General features: G+C 36.8%; 1 protein-coding gene across 3 annotated transcripts in view; it reads right to left on the minus strand.

Annotated features, from left to right (window-relative positions):
* LOC113121160 (forkhead box protein N3-like) overlaps positions 1-10,165 on the minus strand; it is a 39,314-nt gene extending 29,149 nt beyond the window's left edge. Inside the window, exon 1 of one of the 3 annotated variants that reach the window (XM_026291426.1) lies at positions 9,969-10,165. The gene's annotated coding sequence lies outside the window, so the exon portion shown is untranslated. Of the gene's footprint in view, positions 1-2,181; positions 2,253-9,542; positions 9,825-9,968 lie in introns of those variants that run through there. The other 2 variants (XM_026291427.1, XM_026291428.1) reach the window with 2 other exon arrangements.
* Positions 10,166-19,035: the final 8,870 nt, after the last annotated feature.

A 19,035-nucleotide genomic window follows, 5' to 3' on the forward strand; every position in this document is an offset into this window, starting at 1 on the left:
TAGTATACTGATGTGCTGCTTAAGAAATATTTATCATCATCATCAATATTGAAAAAAGTTTCAACAAATACTTCATATTTTTATTTAAACAGTCATTAATTATTCAGGATTCTTTGATGTGGTGAAAGTTAAAAATTAAATTAAATTAAATTCTCTGACCTCAAATTTTTGACATTTTTTATATATACACAATTACATAAATATACATGTTAAAATTAAAACTCTTTGGAATAGCGTATATAACAAATACTCCTAGGCAAAAAATCCAACCACATAGTTAGTACGGACTCGTCACTTAGTTGGTAAAAACATTTTTTTCTCTGACGAAATTGTACTGTTTTATTTTGCTTCAAGCTGTTACATTAATTATCCAGCACAAGCAGCAAATGATCTAAACTGTCATTTTGATATGTGCACTTTTTAAGTGTTTTAGGCGTTACACTCCTTATTTAAAATGGATATAATGTACTAGATTTACATGATTATGACAAGAATTGAAAGACTGTGTACTGTGCACAGACAAGTGAATGTATTACAGTAGTCTCCTATTATAAACTCTGCTTTGAAAACAGTGCGATAACTATCTTTTAATGTTTATTTCCAGTGCTACACAACTAAGTAAATTCTAAGTTCATTACAGTCTATTTTTAAAAACTGAGGCACATTTGGGAGCGATTTTCAGCGGTAAACATCATAAAGCTACAGATGCAATCGACAGAGTTAATAAAGCTGAAATATTCCCTTAAAGGTCCACCCAAAGGTCAATTAAAGGACATTCAAAGTGTCCATTCATTCAAGTCTTAAGTATTTACAGAAACTTTCCCCTCACAGTCTGAAGTCTGGAGTTGAAGTGGTTCAAAAATACAAAAGCAAAGGCTTCATGCCGGTGGCATCACCACTTATCTCCACTAAACAGGAGTACGGGCCGCTCGCCATCAGCCTGAAGTTGGTTCCCGCAGGTAACACCAAATGACTAGCAACCCAGCATTGTTACCAAGCTCTTTCCTGGCCCTTGACCATCAGGAGAGAGAGGGAAAAAAAAAGAACATCCTCTAGTCATTAGCAGCATTTCAAAGTCAACACGTCCTCCAGCGTATGCCGTGTGACAGGCCCTGCCATGGTAACGTGACTGAGGGATGATGGTACCATGATTAGACAGAAGCTCTAGGGAACAGCCGCACATCCATGGATCTGAGCACAAAGGACAGGAGGAGAAGTGGAAGAGGAAGATGAGACGAGGATGCTTGGAGATGCCTCCTACTCTCGTGCTCCTTTATTTTGTGGGGTCCCTCAGGGATCTATTTTGGGTCCTCTTTTGTTTACTATCTACATGTTACCCCTGAGTCAAATTATGTGCAGTTATGACATTGAGTTCCACTGCTGTGCAGATGATACGCAATTGTATGTCCCGGTAAAGCCTGGTATTTTGATGTTCAGGTGATTAAAGTGGTGCAGTCTTGTTTTGCACAACTGTGGCAACTAACAAAGATAAAGTCATTCCTTTCTTTGACAGAATTGGAAAAGGTCATTCATGCTTTTATTTCTTCCAGACTTTTTTATTGCAATGCACATTATTGTGGCATTAGCAAGAGAAATCTCCAAAGTTTGCAGCTGATTCAAAATGCTGCAGCTAGGCTTTTAACACATACTAAGAAAAGTGACCACATTACACTGATTCTTGCTGCTCTTCACTGGTTGCCTGTGAGTTTTTAGAATTGATTTTAACGTTTTGCTTCTTGTTTTTAAGGCCTCAAAGGGTCAGGCTCCTGCCTATATTAGTGATTAGATCATTTCTTATGAGCCTGATCGCTGCTTGAGATAATAATTGAAAATCAAAGTCATGTGACAGCTTCAGTGTGACATTACTAAGAAAATTTATAATTTTTGATAGATATTGTTGATAATAGTTGTTCATATTAATACATAGATAAACTTAATACATGACCAAGATTATTTATTTTCCTAAATCTTGTCATTTTAACAAATAATACATAAAATGTATTTAAAATCGCTCCTGCTCTCATTAAGCTCAGTGTGCTCTCATTAAGCTCTTTCACACTGAACTAAATACTTCATAAACAGACTTTAAATATTAACTGATGGTTGTCACTTTAAGTTAACCTTTATAAAATGGTTAATAACTTATTTTCACAGCTTTAAGTTGACAAAATCTAGGTGTACCTTAGTTTATGCCCAAAGAGGCATGTCGTCCATTCAAAGGAGCCATCAGAAACCAGTAATATCTGTCCAGAAAAAAACAACAACAACTAAAGGCTGGAATAAACAACATGACTTATAAAATTTGAACTTTTTAAAACACCAGGCATCATACGTTTACCAACTTATAGTATAACCATATTGTAAATAGTCATAAAGGAAAACTGGCCATTGGACACTAAAAGACAAAGGATGATAAACTACCAGGCCCTTTTGACTTAAAGGTCCCGTTCTTCGTGATCCCATGTTTTAAACTTTAGTTAGTGTGTAATGTTGTTGTTAGAGTATAAATAATATCTGTAAAATTCTAAATCTCAAAGTTCAAAGCCAAGCGAGATATTTTATTTAACAGAATTCGCCTACAAAAAAACGACCCGTTTGGACTACACCCTTCTAGTTCCTGCAGTAATGACGTCACTAAAACAGTTTTTTGACTAACCTCCGCCCACATGAATTCACAAAAAGGGGGGCGTGGTCTTGTTGCGCTCCGACAGAGAAGAAGGAAGAGCTGCGTTTGTGTTTGTCACCATGTCGTTGAAACGCTGTTATTTTCATCTCGGAGTCCAATCATTTGTTTGGCCTTCCCAGGGACGCTGTACTTGGAGATTAATGGTTACAATTTATGTTTAATTGGTTCCCGAAAATTATAATCCACATGTAAACACTGTTTAGCTTTGTTAACTAGATGTTAGGGCTGTGCAAAAAAACGAATGCGATTTTCATGCGCATCTCGTCAGTAGAAACGCTCCTGTGATTATAACTACATCTCCAGCACATGCTCCTGCCCTCTTGCTTCTCAAAACTACTCCAATACTAGCCCAATCGCGTTTCCAGGAGGGCAGCCTGTGCTCAGCTGCTGTAGAATCACAACACAGGAACCGCTGGCCCAATCAGAAGTCGTTACATATTTCTGAAGGAGGGACTTCATAGAACAAGGAAGTCATCAGCCCGTTTTTATGACGGTGAAAACAGCAGTATACAGATAGGTGAATTGTGTGAAAAATACTGTGTTTTTTAAACACGAAACATGAACATTATATTCCACACTGTAAACACAATCAAAGCTTCAAAGCGCGAAAAACGGGACCTTTAATTCCATTATTCAAGATTCATAAAAACCCCTGTGCTCTGGTAACAGACATGATAAATAGACTCAGAGTGTGAGCTGCACACTTTGGTGATACCTGATTCCTCTGAGCGTATTCAGAGCATTAATCAGAGGAGTCAGCATCTCAACTCCACGTGTGCGGCTCTGCTCCTGCTCTACACGAGGGTCCCTCTCATAATGGTCTTGGGCACTTAATCACCACGATAAGAGGACAAAAGTGGAGCTCTCCTCAATGACAGCTTCTCGAGAATAACAGACTCTTTATTGTGCCCAAGAATAAAAGTTCAGTGCTGAGATCAAGACCAAGGAAGTCCATAATACCGGCAGAAACTATATCCGTTAGCATTCCCATGTACCTCAATGGTAGCTGTAGATGTGAGTAGATGTGATTTGAAATCTGCCATATCATTTTCAATGGCCGTCAACAGAAAAAGATGCCTCCATAATGGAATCGTTTCAACACTTGGTTTAATCTTCAGCTGGTTGATGCTAAGTCAGTGAACTTTGAACCTTGAGTGTGACCCTTGCCTTGACCCATCAGGATTGTCCAGGGGGACTGAATTAAGTGCAGCGTAAGTTATTTTAGCTGAAAATATCTGCAGCATCTAGGGATTCACTAAGATTTTGGTCACCAGTTCAAATAAAAAAATAAATAGCATAAGATATAAGATTTTTGACTGTTGTCTGAAAAAGCCAGAAGTTCCCATTCATAAAAAGTGAAGCAATCACTCTCTTCATTTTTAGCACATTAATAAAGTGTTAATTTGTGCTTATTCAGAGACTATAAAGCAGTTAATGTAACACACAAGAAGAGAAATCTGTTGCCTGCCACCTTCCCTTTACAGACGGGAAATACATATTTGTCCATTTTTGTATATTCTTGTATATGAAAGGAAAATTGTGCTCATAGCCAAAAGTGTAAAAAAAAAGGTTTATAAAACAAATGTTTTTAGTTATCAACTCTAATAATATAAATATATATAAATATAAAATATATAAACAAGTTTATATATACATATATATACACATGCATACATATACATACACACACACACACATATATATATATATATATATATATATATGTTTAACAATTAATATTTTATAAACAATTATAAACAATCTTCATTTAATAAACTAATATAAAAAGAAATTAATGTCTAGATATCAATTGTGATAAAACCAATTTGCAGTTTTGACTTTACCACGTTTTTCACTCTGACACACCAAAATAAATATAAACCAAATTATTTCGCTGCCTCAGACAGAGTATTGTTTACTGAATCTCCTCTCCAAATACAACCACACACAAAGCTAAAATCTGCCTCAACTACATTCTTACTGTCGCTAGTTACCTGTCTCTTGAGGTCATCTTGGAGTTTGAGCGGCTTCTCTGATTTGTCACAAAACTCTAAAAGCACTTTCTTGTAAGTCAGTAAAGAAATAATCACAAAAGTAGACCAATTAATTATTCATTAAATGCATTAAACAGTCAACTATAGCCACTGTATGTTTATGAACTGTATGTGTGGACCTCTCCAAACAAGCGCTAGCAACATTTCAGACAGGAGAAACTAGACCTGCAGCACACTCATGACCATCACAGCTGTTCGTTCAGACCCGTTCTCAGATGACCAGCGCGCCACAGCCTCGCCAGAAAGGACTATTAAGGTATGAACGCTAAGCAGCAGCAGTGAAAAAAAGATGATCCTCATTCTTGCTGTTGTTTGTGGAGAGTGAGTTCAGGGCCTCTTTCAGACTGTGTTCTGCTTTGCTCTAGTGTTTAAGCGCTGACATCATACAGGAAGGTATTTTTCCCCTTTGCATTGCCAAAGAACAGGCCCACGCATGGTCCAGACAGAGCGAAGGGAGACGCACAGGAGCAAAGGGACAAGCTCATGAAAAGTGACTAGAGAGATGAGCAGAGTCCACATAAGAGATCTGAAACACAGCTCTTGCTGTTGAGATCTGGGAAACAGAAATCCTAGTGAACCTGGATACGCGGCCGGTCACCTAGCCAGTGATATAATCAACACACCGGTAATGATAGACTCAGTACCACAACAGAAAAAGTCATTTAGATACATGTGTGTGATTTTATTTGTGGCGTTTGCTCAGAAGGAAGATTATTGTTCTTGCGTCAAGGTCTCAGCTGGAAACAATCAGAGCGCACCTGAGATTTCCCTTTAAACTAACACAGAACAAACACTTATCTCACCAATCACTTACACCAAAGTCAACAAAACAAAATGATCAACACAAATCAGATTCACTTTACTTTCTTAGTCTAAAATATCTTTAAAAAATTTGGGGTCAGTTAGATTTATATACATATAAAATCCAACCCATAAATGTCCTACTTCTAGATGACTTTCTGCATCAGAAAGTGCGATAGGAGACAGTATTTTACATCATAAAATGACACACTTCAGCTTTAATAATATAATGTCTTAAAACTAAAAAGCTCAGCTCAAGCTGTTCTTTGACCCATGAGGTTTCCTCTGAAGTGCCGAGTCTGAGAGATCATTCAGCCGGTGCACTCAGACCCATGCTGTAAGTGAGCTGACACAGAAGAAAGAAAAAAAAAATGTCAAGGATGGAAGAAAGAATGCTGTGAAGGAATGTTTCATAAGGTTTCCAGGGTGACAATATAGCACATAAACCCAAAATATGGACCCAATTATGTGGCTGTATAGAAAACAAGAGTTCTGTTTGAAGGCCACACGTCATTTTAGAATCACTGAGATTGTTTTTCTATTGATACTGTGAATGCGTTTTTATTTTTAGTTAGGGTTAAAGCCTGTTCACACCAGGGACAATAACTATAAAGATAACGATAAAGATATATTTCTAAAAATCGTTCTCGGTTTTCAATCCGATCAAGTGTTTACATGTCCTCTCCCTCGGATTACAAAAGGGATTATCCACCCCTTACAATCCGATAAAAATTTTAGTTGGACCTGGCAAATTCAATCCGATTGACGTGGGTCATATTTTGGGTTTACATGTGACTTTTATTCTGATCGTGCTTCTAGTCCTATTACGATCGGATTAGTAGTGTCCATGTTAACGCAGCTACTTTTAGAAAGATTTTTTTCCCCCAGTTGATGAACGATATAAACATTGACAGCCAATCAGAATCCTTCCTGCTGTAACGACCTCAAGAATTTAAAGCGACAGATGCACGTGCGTTCCAAATAATCTGACGATATCATTCGCTGGTGTGGACGCGAATATCGTTATCTTTCTAGTTATCGTTCTTGGTGTGAACAGGGCTTTAGTCATGTATTCTATTGTCTATATATAATTTTGATAATTTTTTATTTTAGTTTTACTTTGTTATTTTAGTTCATCATGTTAAGCTAAATAAAAATTATAAATATTTCCAGAAATTAGCTGGCGCCTGAAACATGAAGCTGGATTAGCTGGCTAGTAGGGCAGGGCGATATATCTAACGATATGATCATGCGCACCTAGTCAGTAAATCCGGTTCCGTGATTACCGCTAAATCGCCATCACCTGCTTTTAAATGGAGAGGCATTTAATAGACAGAGCCGTAGATCGCTGTCAAGCTACGTAATATCACGTTCATTATCGAAGGCGATTCATCTTGGATAATGAACGCGATATTGCGTAGCTTGTCAGTGATCTACGGCGCTGTCTATTAAATGCCTCTCCATTTTCAAATGTATAAACTAACTTAAGTTTCACTTGTGACTGCACTGATAGAGCAAGATAATTTATTTTATTTGTCCTCCATTTTTCATATGACGTTTAAATTTGTCACATTCTTCAATCTCTTAACCTTTAGCAAAACCTTTAACCTTTAGTTTTGAATCTCGCTGGGTCTCTCACAAGAAGTAAATCAAACTTGCTTTGTGTTGCAAGGCTCATGATTGGCTGTTCGCCAGTGATGTCACACATGGATCAAAGCCTTTGACAAAGAAAGTTGATGATCAGCATCATGTTACCAACAAAGCTTTATTGGAGAGGTTTGGTTTTGTCAACTCAAAACTAACTCTGAATTTGTTCAGCTACCAATCTACCATCATGGTACAGGCCCCTGATATAAAATAAGTGGTTTGTTTGTTTTTCAAGAAAAAAAAACATTTAAAGTAAATATTTTTTATGGTTTTAGTTAACTATAATAACCCTGATTAATAAGGTTACAAAATATTTGCAAGAAAAAAAAAGTATACTAGTATAATAAACTAAAAGTATAAAAATAGAAAAATTACAAAATTAATAAAACAAAAATAAATTCCAAAATATGAAGAAATGCTATAATAATATAGAAATAACATGAAAAAAGCAATAATAATAGTTATGACCTAAGCAAGCTGCAAGCATCACTAAAATATTCCAAGAATAAACAGCCCGTTACAATCATTTTAGAAAATGACACAATGGCCCAGTGGAGAAGATGATCGAATCACTCATGAGCCACAGAGGCATGACATCATCATCATCATCATCATCACATGAAATCTGGGCTTTTACAGCTGCTTATACTCCAGCTGTAAAGATAACCGCAGCTAATCATTACTCCTGATTACTGAGGGTTAGTTTGGACGATAATACATACACAGTGCTCAAAATGCTTCAAATATACACTGCCCTTCTACACACACACACGCACAGTGCCAACCACTTTCACCAACAACCGGCCAGTAAATATTTTTAGACAATAAAAATAAAAACAGTCACTGACTCACGCAGCCAAAGCGGTCATCGACCAATCAGAAGCAGAGCAATCAGTCAGACTACAGCATGACATCATGAGTCATGACATCAGCCCCTGAAACTAAACACCCTTCTCGCTGCTCGCTTTGCTCTCTTCTCTCAAACAAGTTCAAGGACACTGAGAGGAAAAACAGCGTTCTGGCTCTTCTCACTTGGTTCTGTGGCCTGAAACTCATTATCGTGGAGCATTACATCATATCATCATATCAGTAAAACTGTGGCCGAACAGTTGCTTGTTTTTGCAGTGTTCCACACATTTCACATCTTAAGATCAATTGGATTCGCACTCAGGGACTGATCATCATCAGCTTTACACACTGCTCTGTGAAAAGTTTGTATAAATAATATAACGTTTTTGAATCAATCTTACTACATTTATATAGATTTTCCTTCATTTATATATTTCATATACATTATACTTCAAGCAAGTTGAATTTTGTTGAGGATTTTAAGATATTCTTACTGAAAAACAGGACAAAATAGTGGCCAGTGATATTTCTGTATCACTGAAATAGCCTAATATCAAAGATTTCATTAATGTTTTGAATCAGATTGCAATTTTATAGTTTGATTTTTATTTAATTTTAGTTTAGTAAAAAAAATATATATATATATTATTTCAGTTAACATTTATTATGTTTCAAGTAACAAAACTGTGTTTGTTTTTCAGTTTAGAGGAGTACACATTGATACAATAAAAAAAAAAATAATATATATATATATATATATTTTTTTTTTTTTTTCTCGTCTTGGTCGGCAGTCTGAGAGTGCTGGTATTTATTATAACCGCACTGGAACAGTTTCACTGTAAAAAAAAAAAAGGTAAAAAGTAGCAACTGAGATTTTGTCTGAAATAAGAAACAGGTTTTTAAAAAACAAAAACACCTGTTTTCTCTCACATTCGGTTTGCTCAGAGCAGGGTTTCTCCCCGTAAGTCAATGGTCACCAAAACTCTTTGATTACCAACAATCTTCAAGATATCTTTGTGTTGAGCAAAACAAAGACAGTCATACAGTTTTACAACAACATGAGGGTGAGTAAATATGACAAACTTTTCATTTTCAAGGTTTATAACATCATATCCCTCATGGGACCTGCTGACTGGTCGCCACATATTGTAGCTGATTTCAGATGACAGTTCTGTGGTGACCTTTGACCCAAACACTCATTCCCAAAATTATCAAATAAACCGACCACCACGATACAGCGTTAATACCAAAAATGGAAAACCAATCTGGCAGATAACAATGTGATACAGTCACCCTAGAATCCAAAACAACGTCCCAAACAGACTCCACACACACACACACACACACGTGGCAGCGCGATTAGAAGCGTCCATGTGTACAGTCAGCTGTGTATCTTTCTGCTGTTGCTGTGCTCCTCATCAGATCTGCCTCTCTTAACTAGTTTTCCGCCTGACTGACACAACACATACACACACACACACACACACACACACACACACGCCTACCACCATCTGTCCAGGCTATCAGAGATCACAAGCAGTCTGTGGTGAACCTGTCTTCCCCACAGAAACGCTCCTGGGCTTCTTCAGATGGTCCAACAGATGAGAAGTTAATGACAGAACTGTGACCTTTCAGATCCACGGCAAACTTTTATCTCTCGCCGTTCTCTCCCGATTTCGCACGGAACAAACAGCCTCGCGCGCTTTCCCCTGTAAAAACAGTGCCGTCTTTCCCCCCAGACAGGAAGAGCACCCCAAACACACACACACAGAAGTGTTCCTCTCGTGCACAGCGATGACTCATTTCCACAACCCGTCCCTACACTCCCAAACACACTCCAGCCTCCTTTTGTTAAAGCCTCTACGACAAACACACTCAGACAAGCGCGCATGCATTCGCACGCGTGCCGTGAAGATCAACAATCGCGTCACCTTTTAATCCTGATCCGCTCTGAAGAAGCCCTTCCTCATGTACTCCTGTCCTCCCGACGACAGCGGGTCAGTTCCTGCACTCCAGCCTCTCCATGTTCCCGGAGTGACCACAACAACAGAGCCGCGTTCCTCCAGTCTCTGCCTCCCTCAGTTTTCCTCAGCAGGGGTGTGTGTGTGTGTGTGTGTGTGTGTGTGTGTGCACTGAGAGTTGAGTTAGGCAACCCCTGGAAGAACACGCAGCGCTCTCAGGGTCCTAGTGCTCGTCTGGTGCACTCAGAAGATGACATTGGACGGAGGCTCATAGGGAAGCCCTGCTCACCAAAGGCTCTAGGGGGGCCGCATGCCGCTAAATTTAATTCTGTCGTGGAGAATGTTTTTATGTATCAATTATAGGGTGATAAATCAAAGAAATAGTCAGATTTATGATCAAGGCTGCTCCAGATCACTGTAAAAAGTGTCAACTGCAGCATTTCACTTATACACTGAAAAATGGTAGAAACCATTTTGACTCAAAAATTTATAGTAAACCTGTTAAAATATCACAAAGAAACATAAACTACTATATTTTTCAAGTACATACAACAGAAATTTTATTTTCTTGTAAAACATAGGCCTACTCCAATAGTCTGTTTTATTTACAACTTTTTAGAGATAAAACAAAAAAAAAATCTTTATTATAGTATACTGCTATTGTGTCATTTACATATGCATTTAAATGTGCTTTATGTTTCACTCTTGTAAAGGTCTTGAATTACTAATGTATGAAACAACAGTGAAGTTATTCAGCAACACTCAGATTCTTGGGTTATTTTAGATGTGCAGCCTACAGAAAAATCTGATCTGCAATGGCCATGTATTTTAAAACTTATTTTTATTTATTGAAATTATTGTGATTGCATTATCATGGGAAATAATCAACTATTCATTTTTTTTTTTTTTGTCATTAGAGAAAAATATATATATATATATATATATATATATATATATATATATATATATATATATATATATATATATATATATATATATATATATATTCAGCATCCTGTATTACATTCAAACAACATGTTTGTTACAAAACATTTATAATGTTACAGAAAACTATTTTAAACATTGATAATTATATTTTTTCTAATCAGTCTATTAGAATCATTTCTGAAAGGATCATGTGACACTGAAGTAATAACCCTGAAAATGTAGCTTTGCATCACATAAATAAATTACATTTTTTAAATATTTTAAAATACAAAACAGTTATATTAAATTGCAGTATGATTTTATATTAGTTTTTGTTTGTTTGTTTTAAATAAAATAAATGCAGCCCTGGTGATCATAAAATAATAAATCTAACCATTTTGAATGGTACATATCCACAAGAACTATACAGTATTTTCTGCTTTGATTTGTCCATTACATTTATGTCCATGATAATTCATTCGTTATTCATTTTTGGACAGAAAGAATGCCAGGTTACAATAACAAAAAAAAACAACAACAACAAAAACAAATTTCCCAGTTACTTCTGGATTTTCTATACACTGAAGTGCAATTATTTTAATATTTCCATTACCATCAATTATTAGTACACTTCACTCTTAAAAAAGAACAATCTATTAGTTTGCTATGCAGGCAGTCATTTTCTTCTCAAGTGGGCACTTCTTGGCCAAAATAAGTTGATCAGACCTTATACAAACCCATCTATATGAGACATGGCAGTCAACTGACCACTCAGACACTGGCTGGAGGAAAATATGCAAGGAATGGGTAGAAAAACACAGCATATTTTGAACACCACGCATGAAGCCGGCCTCTCGTTGCTCAGGAGACTATAATAACAGGCTTCAGCAGAAGACGACATACCAATCTGCTGAGAAGATGCCAAGGGCATTATAGATCTCTGACATTCATAACATTATCCCTCCACTGGCAGTCATACTTCTTTTTAGCGGGATTTAAATGCTTTTACAGTAGTTAAGCACAATGTTGGTCATATAAATTAAAGGGTTACCTCCAAAAAGAGACAAAGACATCAACTCCAGGTGAACCACAATTGCAGGTCGAAAGACAAGATGATTGTCCGAGTGATGGATTGAAAGGCTGGAGATAAAGTGAGAGAAGGACAGATTACAGGGAAAGCGAAAACGGGGGAAAGCGATCTCGGCCTTGCACGCTCGGCTTCAGCGGCGGCTCGGATCGATAGTAATCCAGAGAGCAGGAGTTGTTTATTTTGGAAAGTCTGAGGGGCCTGAAAGGGTGGCTGCTTTCTCACACAGCCATTAATCAGACGGAGGGGAGGAACCAGCTATCAATGCCCACATGCCTGTCCACATACCACACAGCAGACACACTTCACTGACTTACTGTAGTCGTAGCTCACACGCCCGCTGGCCAGCCCGGCTCCTCCTCTCCCGCACGTGCTGCTGAAGGCCTGTGCAAATAAAGATGTCAAGATAATCGAAATATTCATTTTTGCTGTAAAGCTGCTTTGAAACAATGTATTTTGTGAAAAGCACTATACAAATAGATGACTTGAAATTGACTTGACTTTATGGTGTTCATGTGAGGAGAGTAAGCTGTAACAAAAAACTTTACACGGCCAGGGCAACATATAAATTTGTCCTTAAAAATCACTCACTCAGATTATTACAAAGGTTTACATTATTAGTTGCCCCCTAATACAAAAATGTTGTGAAATAGTGTCAAATAGCCACAACGAGCGATGCAATGAACTGTGGGCTTGATTTAAAGACCCATGAAATGGTTTTATGAAATGTAGGACATATCAAGGTTTATAGGTTTATAGGAATAGTACACACGGAAATGACAATTCTGCAACCATTTTCTCGCCCTCATGTCATTCTGAGGTGATTAGACTTTAGATAAGAAACAAGAACGAACCTCACCATTTGGACTAATTTTATCCGTTTTTTCATGGGTGTATGCTACATGACATTTCAAACTTTTGACATATTAAATATCATTCAATGTATTTTCAATGAACAGCAGCTTTTTCCACATAAGTAGTCTAATGCTTTTTAAAAAGAATAACTGTTGCTACTGTATTTGTAGGAAATAACGATTACCAAATAGATTGTGAATAGTTAGTTTATTTAACAGCAGTGGTGGTGGTTACAGCATATATCTCATCCTACCCTTCCACACAGTAATCCTCTTCATTTTCGGTAGGTTAGATGGTAGGAATATGCATGCCATCAATGCATCCAACCACACTTGGAAATCCTGAAGGAATTTCTAATTATTGGGTTACTTCCAGAGGACACAGCAAGATGTTATCAAGTGAATATCATTTATCAGATTAGCCTGACCTGAAGACCTGTGAAAGAAAGTGAAAAAAGTGAAAGTCATGTCATTTGCCAAGTATGGTAGCCCATACTCAGAATAGGTGCTCGGCTTTTAACCCATCCAAGTGCACACACACACAGTGAGAAGTGAACACACACCCGGAGCAGTGGGCAGCTATAGATCCAGCGCCAGGGGAGTAACTGGGGGTTCAGTGCCTTGCTCATGGGCACTTCAGCCATGGGTACTGAGGGTGGAAGAGAGCGCTGTTCATCAACCCCCATCACCTACCTACAGCTCCTGGCAGCACCGAGACTCAACCCTGTGACCTTCAGGTTTCAAGTCCAACTCTCTAACCATCAGGCCACAGCTAACTCTTCTTTGACGGGTTTGTGCCTAAGAAACATATATAACATAACATATATAATGTAAACAAAACCTTTTATTTTGGATGCGATTAATCCCAATTAATCGTTTGACAGCACTACTAAATGTCTTAAATACTTTTTATTATTTAGAAAATTCATCTTGACTTAAGAATTTTTTTAAATTTGTACTTGAAATAAGACAAAAATTAGGTAATGAGGTATTTAAACATTGCTTAGGCCTTGAAAAGGAGTTGGAGAACGAAAGAAACTCTGGATTAACCAAAAAAAAACTGCTCCTGATCAGGTAAGGTTCACAGAGTAAGTTACAGCTTGCTCAGAGTATAAGTTACCTCTCTTTCAGAAACAGGCTCGACTTACCCAGCTTTCTCAGGTTTGACAGACCTCCCATTCTGAAATGGAAAACACAAAATTATTTCAGGGTTAATGAACTAAGAGTTTTCACTTAACATCCTCTCTGAAACGAGCCTCTGAAGACTTATGCACAGCTTTTTGTTTGTAAGGATAAAAGTTCTGGTGTTAAAACATCTGAGAAAGCTAATGCACAGTTAGCTGTAGTCAGTGTAATTTAGCCAAGCCATGACATGTTAGAGGAACAATTCCTAATCTCAACAAGAACCTTTCACTACCCCTAAAATCAAAGGGGAAAAATAAAAAAGGCAGACAAAAATGCAGTTCAAACCAGTAATCCCAGTCCTAAGCGTATAACCTTAACCCTAAACTAATCTCAAAAGCTGGTTAGTTAATAGGAATGTTGTTTCAGGACAAGGTCTTGACCCTGCATGGTGAAATGCTATGGCATTTTCAGATATCATAACAGTCTTCCAGTTTAATCAATCATAGTATCTTCAAAAGTATGCAAGAAAATCACAAACTGAGTTCCGTTCAAAGCATTTCCTTGCTCTAAAGAGAAGTGTCCTGAATAGCACATGTACCTGACGTCATTTATTAGTTACAGGGCTGAGTCACTGGCACAGACTCAAGCTCCAGGGGCAAAAATGTCCATTTTAAACACTCAGACCTTCAAACCAGAGCACAAGCAGAATGTGACTTTCTTCATCGTGGCATACAGACACGCTTGGTTCGTGCCAAAATTTCCATCCGATTCATGAAACGCTGAGGTACATGTGCACTCCTTGCATATAAATCCCCTCGCAATCTTCCATTATCAATCATAGACATTAGACTGTTCTCCAGAAACGCTTTCTAATGTGCATACAACAGGAGAATGGAGGCAGGGGGCTTTTGCCTTGCAGGAAGAGATGAACAAAAGCTCTTTTGTCTTTCAAGAGACCGTAGGAAATGATGACCCACTTAATAGAACAATTTGGAATGCTTCTGCATCGTGCGTTAAAAAAGGCCTCCCAGTGCTGAGAGACAAACAATAAACCAAATCAACGAGGTAGGAAAAAGCAAACAGAGCTTGCGAAGAGTGTTTGAGTGTGTGTGTGTGTGTGTGTGTGAGCGCGACATCAGTCTTCAAGTGAAAGCTTCAGTAATGATGACTTCCATCTGCTGAGATGGGCATTGTCACCAACAATCTGGTCACCGACATGTAATTGAGGAGCTTAATGTCATCTGCTGTTTGTTTGTTTCCCCAATTTTTATTTGCTAAACTCTCAGCTGGTGTTAATTGCGAACAAATTGCTATCAAATGTTGGAAGAACATCAAATTGGAACAATATGCTTGGTTTCTCTAGCATTCATAAAGATGCGCTTGGTGCTTCTCATTCAAGATCCAATCTGTGTATGAACGTTCATTTTAGTATCATTGAGATAATATTATTTATAAATATTTCGAAACGATTTTGATATGTAAATTTTATGTTTGTCTATTTAGTTTTTAGTCATGCATTAGACGGGTGTTAGTTTATTTTTTTATTTTTTATTTTAGTGCATCAAGTTAAACTAAAAAGAAGCTGAGAAATGTCGCCTCGACAAGTACAGGTGAAATGAAATCAATTTCAATTTCAAAACCCCTGGCAGCCTTTCTTAAAGATGTCATATATATGATGTAGCTAAAAGTAACATTATTTGGTGTATTTGGTGTAATGAAATGTGTTTATGCGGTTTAGGGTTCAAAAAACACAATATTTTGCACATTCTGTACATTATTGTTTCTCTTCTATGTCGTGCCTTTCTGAAATGTTTCGATTTTCACAAAGCTCATCGCTCTGAAAAGTGAGGTGTGCTCTGATTGGGCAGCTATCCTTTGAAGTGGCAAGTTTTTAGCACTAATGACCCTTCAATATGGCGGCCATGATGGTTTTCACTCCGAAGTGCCCTTCAGAGGGCGATATATCCCATTTGGAAAGCACCATGTCTGTCTGTCTGTCTATTTGCTGATATGCACCATCCTGAAAATATACTGACACCTATCGGTGTGGATGTAGCATCGCACAAAGGTAATCTTTTTTATCCACTAATCAATTGTAGAAATTTGCTATTAGCATAGCAACCAAGTATTTATACCACTAACAACATTATCCTATAACAGGTGAATTGCAATGATATAATGGGATTTTGATGGTCATGTGAACTTAATAAGGTCACCCTCATAACATGACCTGCTTAATGCAAAATAAGCAAGCTTTTATTAGGCTATTGATATGACTGGAGTTTTCATCTCTTGTAAGTGGCAATCATTAACAGGGGGCATAAATGCATAATGCATAAAGGTGGCATTTTTAGCATGCAGTGTCACGCTTAAGATGCTCCAAAAGAGTGCAATGGTCTCTGCTACAACAAATTTTATGTTAAGTGTCTGCATACACAGAAAAACAATGGCAAAGCAGCGCAGTGCATGGAATGCAAAAAACACTTTCTGTGAGAAACAGCTCTTAAGGGTTTTAATCTTTATTGCACCGATCATATCAGTGTTTAATTGAAGTATTATGCACATATGACTAAGTAAATCATGTTCTGCTTTGAATACTGCATTTACCTTGTAAGAGGATAACAGTGTGAGTAATATTTAATAACAATTAATTGTGCATGCTCACAAAAATTGCATAATGCATATTAATCAGACTATTCAAACAGATTTGGTTCAGGTGTGTCTGGTTCATTATCATCATTTGCTCCACTATATTAGTTGTATTCTGTTCTCTGTTTTTCATCCAGTCTATCACATCCCTACGTGTGTCTCCAGCCCGATCTGTCCTGGATTTACCCTTGTCTGGATTTATAAAATACCGTTTGCATTAATCTTAATCTTCTTTGTGTGTTTATCTCACCGTAACATGACACACGTCCAAACAAACATACACAGTTTTCTGAAACACAACAGACCAAATTTTGTAGTTCACGATCCCAGTTTGTTTAGTTTAATCTCATATTCAGGAGATTTCAATCATGATAAGAAAGAGTACTGGGTTTATTGTCAGTGTCACATTATCATAATATTTCACTTAAACTCCTCATTAAATGTAATGCTTTTACTGTATAAATAAAGATGTTTCCCTCCACCTCTTTTCCCTCTGCCGGTGTGGGAATGACATCATCCTCTGGCAGAAGCATTGCTGCTGTTTACGCCACTAATTAAATATCGTTCGGTTTATATGAGATCCTTCATCAGAACAGTTTCAGTGAGAGCCGTAATTAAATGTGGTTTATTACAGCTGTTCATACTGTAAATTAGGAATCTTTTAGTGTGTGTGTGTGTGTACATGCACACACACACACACTCTCATGCACGTTTATTTAATCAAACATACAGCAAAAACAGTAATAATGTGGAATACTGTAACAATTCAAAATAACTAATTTAGACTTTAAAACATGAAACTAATTCCTATGATGCAAAGCTGGATTTTCCTCATCATTACTCCAGCCTTCAGTGTAACATGGAGAAACATACATTATAACGTTGTGATTTTTTGATAAAATATTATATCATTTTAATATTGGGTTTTTCTCTGTTAAAGGCCATAATTAATTATTTTAATTTTAATAATCACTGCATGGTCCTTAGCAGAGCTGTTATTGTTAACTAAATATAAAACTATTAAAATAACCGAAATGTTTAAAATAAAAATGAAAAAAAAAGAACTGAAATTAATACAAATATTCATTTAAAAACATAAGAAGTTAATCATAAACTACAGTTATAAAGCTGTACATTTTTCTAATAGTTTAGTTTCTTGAAAACTGAAATAAGTTTATGTTGAATTACTAAAATGTTGAGCTAAAACTGAAATACAAATAAAGCTAAATAGAAATATAAAAAATTAAAATCACAAAAATGACTAAAACTTAATTAAGATAAAAATTGAAAAGAAAAAAAATATATAAAATCAATAAAGACTACATACAAATCTAAAGAACTCTAAAACTTTTCTTATTATTGTCAATTAAAAAAAAATATATATATTTTTGTGGATTTTCAAATGAATAGAGAGTAAAAGTAAAAATTAGTCGGACCCCAAATATTAAGTGAAAGTTAAGTGATTATTTACTCTCTCATGTTGGTACAAATCTGTATGATTTAACAGATTTTTTTTTTTTTTTTTTTTTTTTCATATAATGAAAGTCAAATGACCCCATTTGACTTTCATTGTATGGACCAAAACAACTCTTTTATAGAAATTCCTAAATGAACAAAAAGTCAACATCAACAAAAATCAAGTGACAATTGCCCTTTTTATTCCAGCATACTTACTGTAAATACTGTACACACCAGCTTTCAGGAAAACAGTTTGAAAGCAACCAATAGCAGCACATCACCTAGAATATTTGTCTGTGTTTGCTACTGTATATTGATGCATCCCACTGTAACTCCATCACCTGCTGACTGCACGTATTGCACAAGCGCTCCGAGAGTCTAATGCATTACTCATGTCTAACCTAACTTCATCACTCATGCAACTAAACCCTGAAGACAGGCCTTTGGATCTGACTCGGCTCTTCTGATCATTGGTGGCTGGGAGTGGTAATGAGTTTGTAGAGACACAGCTGCTCATGGAGGAGTCATATTAAATGAATATCTGTGGCTGTAGAAGCAGAAAATGACAGTGGAGACGACAGGATGTTGTGGTCAGCAGGCCTCCACCCTACAGTCTTACAAACTGAAATAAGGTCAGCTTGGCTTTAATAGATGTGTCTGAGAGCTTTTCATTCAACCCCGAGACATTCTCTACATGATGATTTATTCATGTAGTCTGAGTTGAATGACACTTTTGTTAATTTGCTGATTTGAATTTCGGCTCAGACAACCAAGTGTGCCAATTTAACAGTTGTCACTGTGTTATTTTCACATTACTGATTCTCCTTTAAGGTTTCTCCAGTTTGTGAGCGTTTTTATTGTTGTTCAGACCAGGAAAAGTAGGGCACAGAAGGTGATGATGTGGATGTAGTTTAGTCACTCAAGTTGTTTCCCATAG

Source organism: Carassius auratus, chromosome 20 (genome assembly GCF_003368295.1).
Source record: "Carassius auratus strain Wakin chromosome 20, ASM336829v1, whole genome shotgun sequence".
NCBI lineage: Eukaryota > Metazoa > Chordata > Actinopteri > Cypriniformes > Cyprinidae > Carassius > Carassius auratus.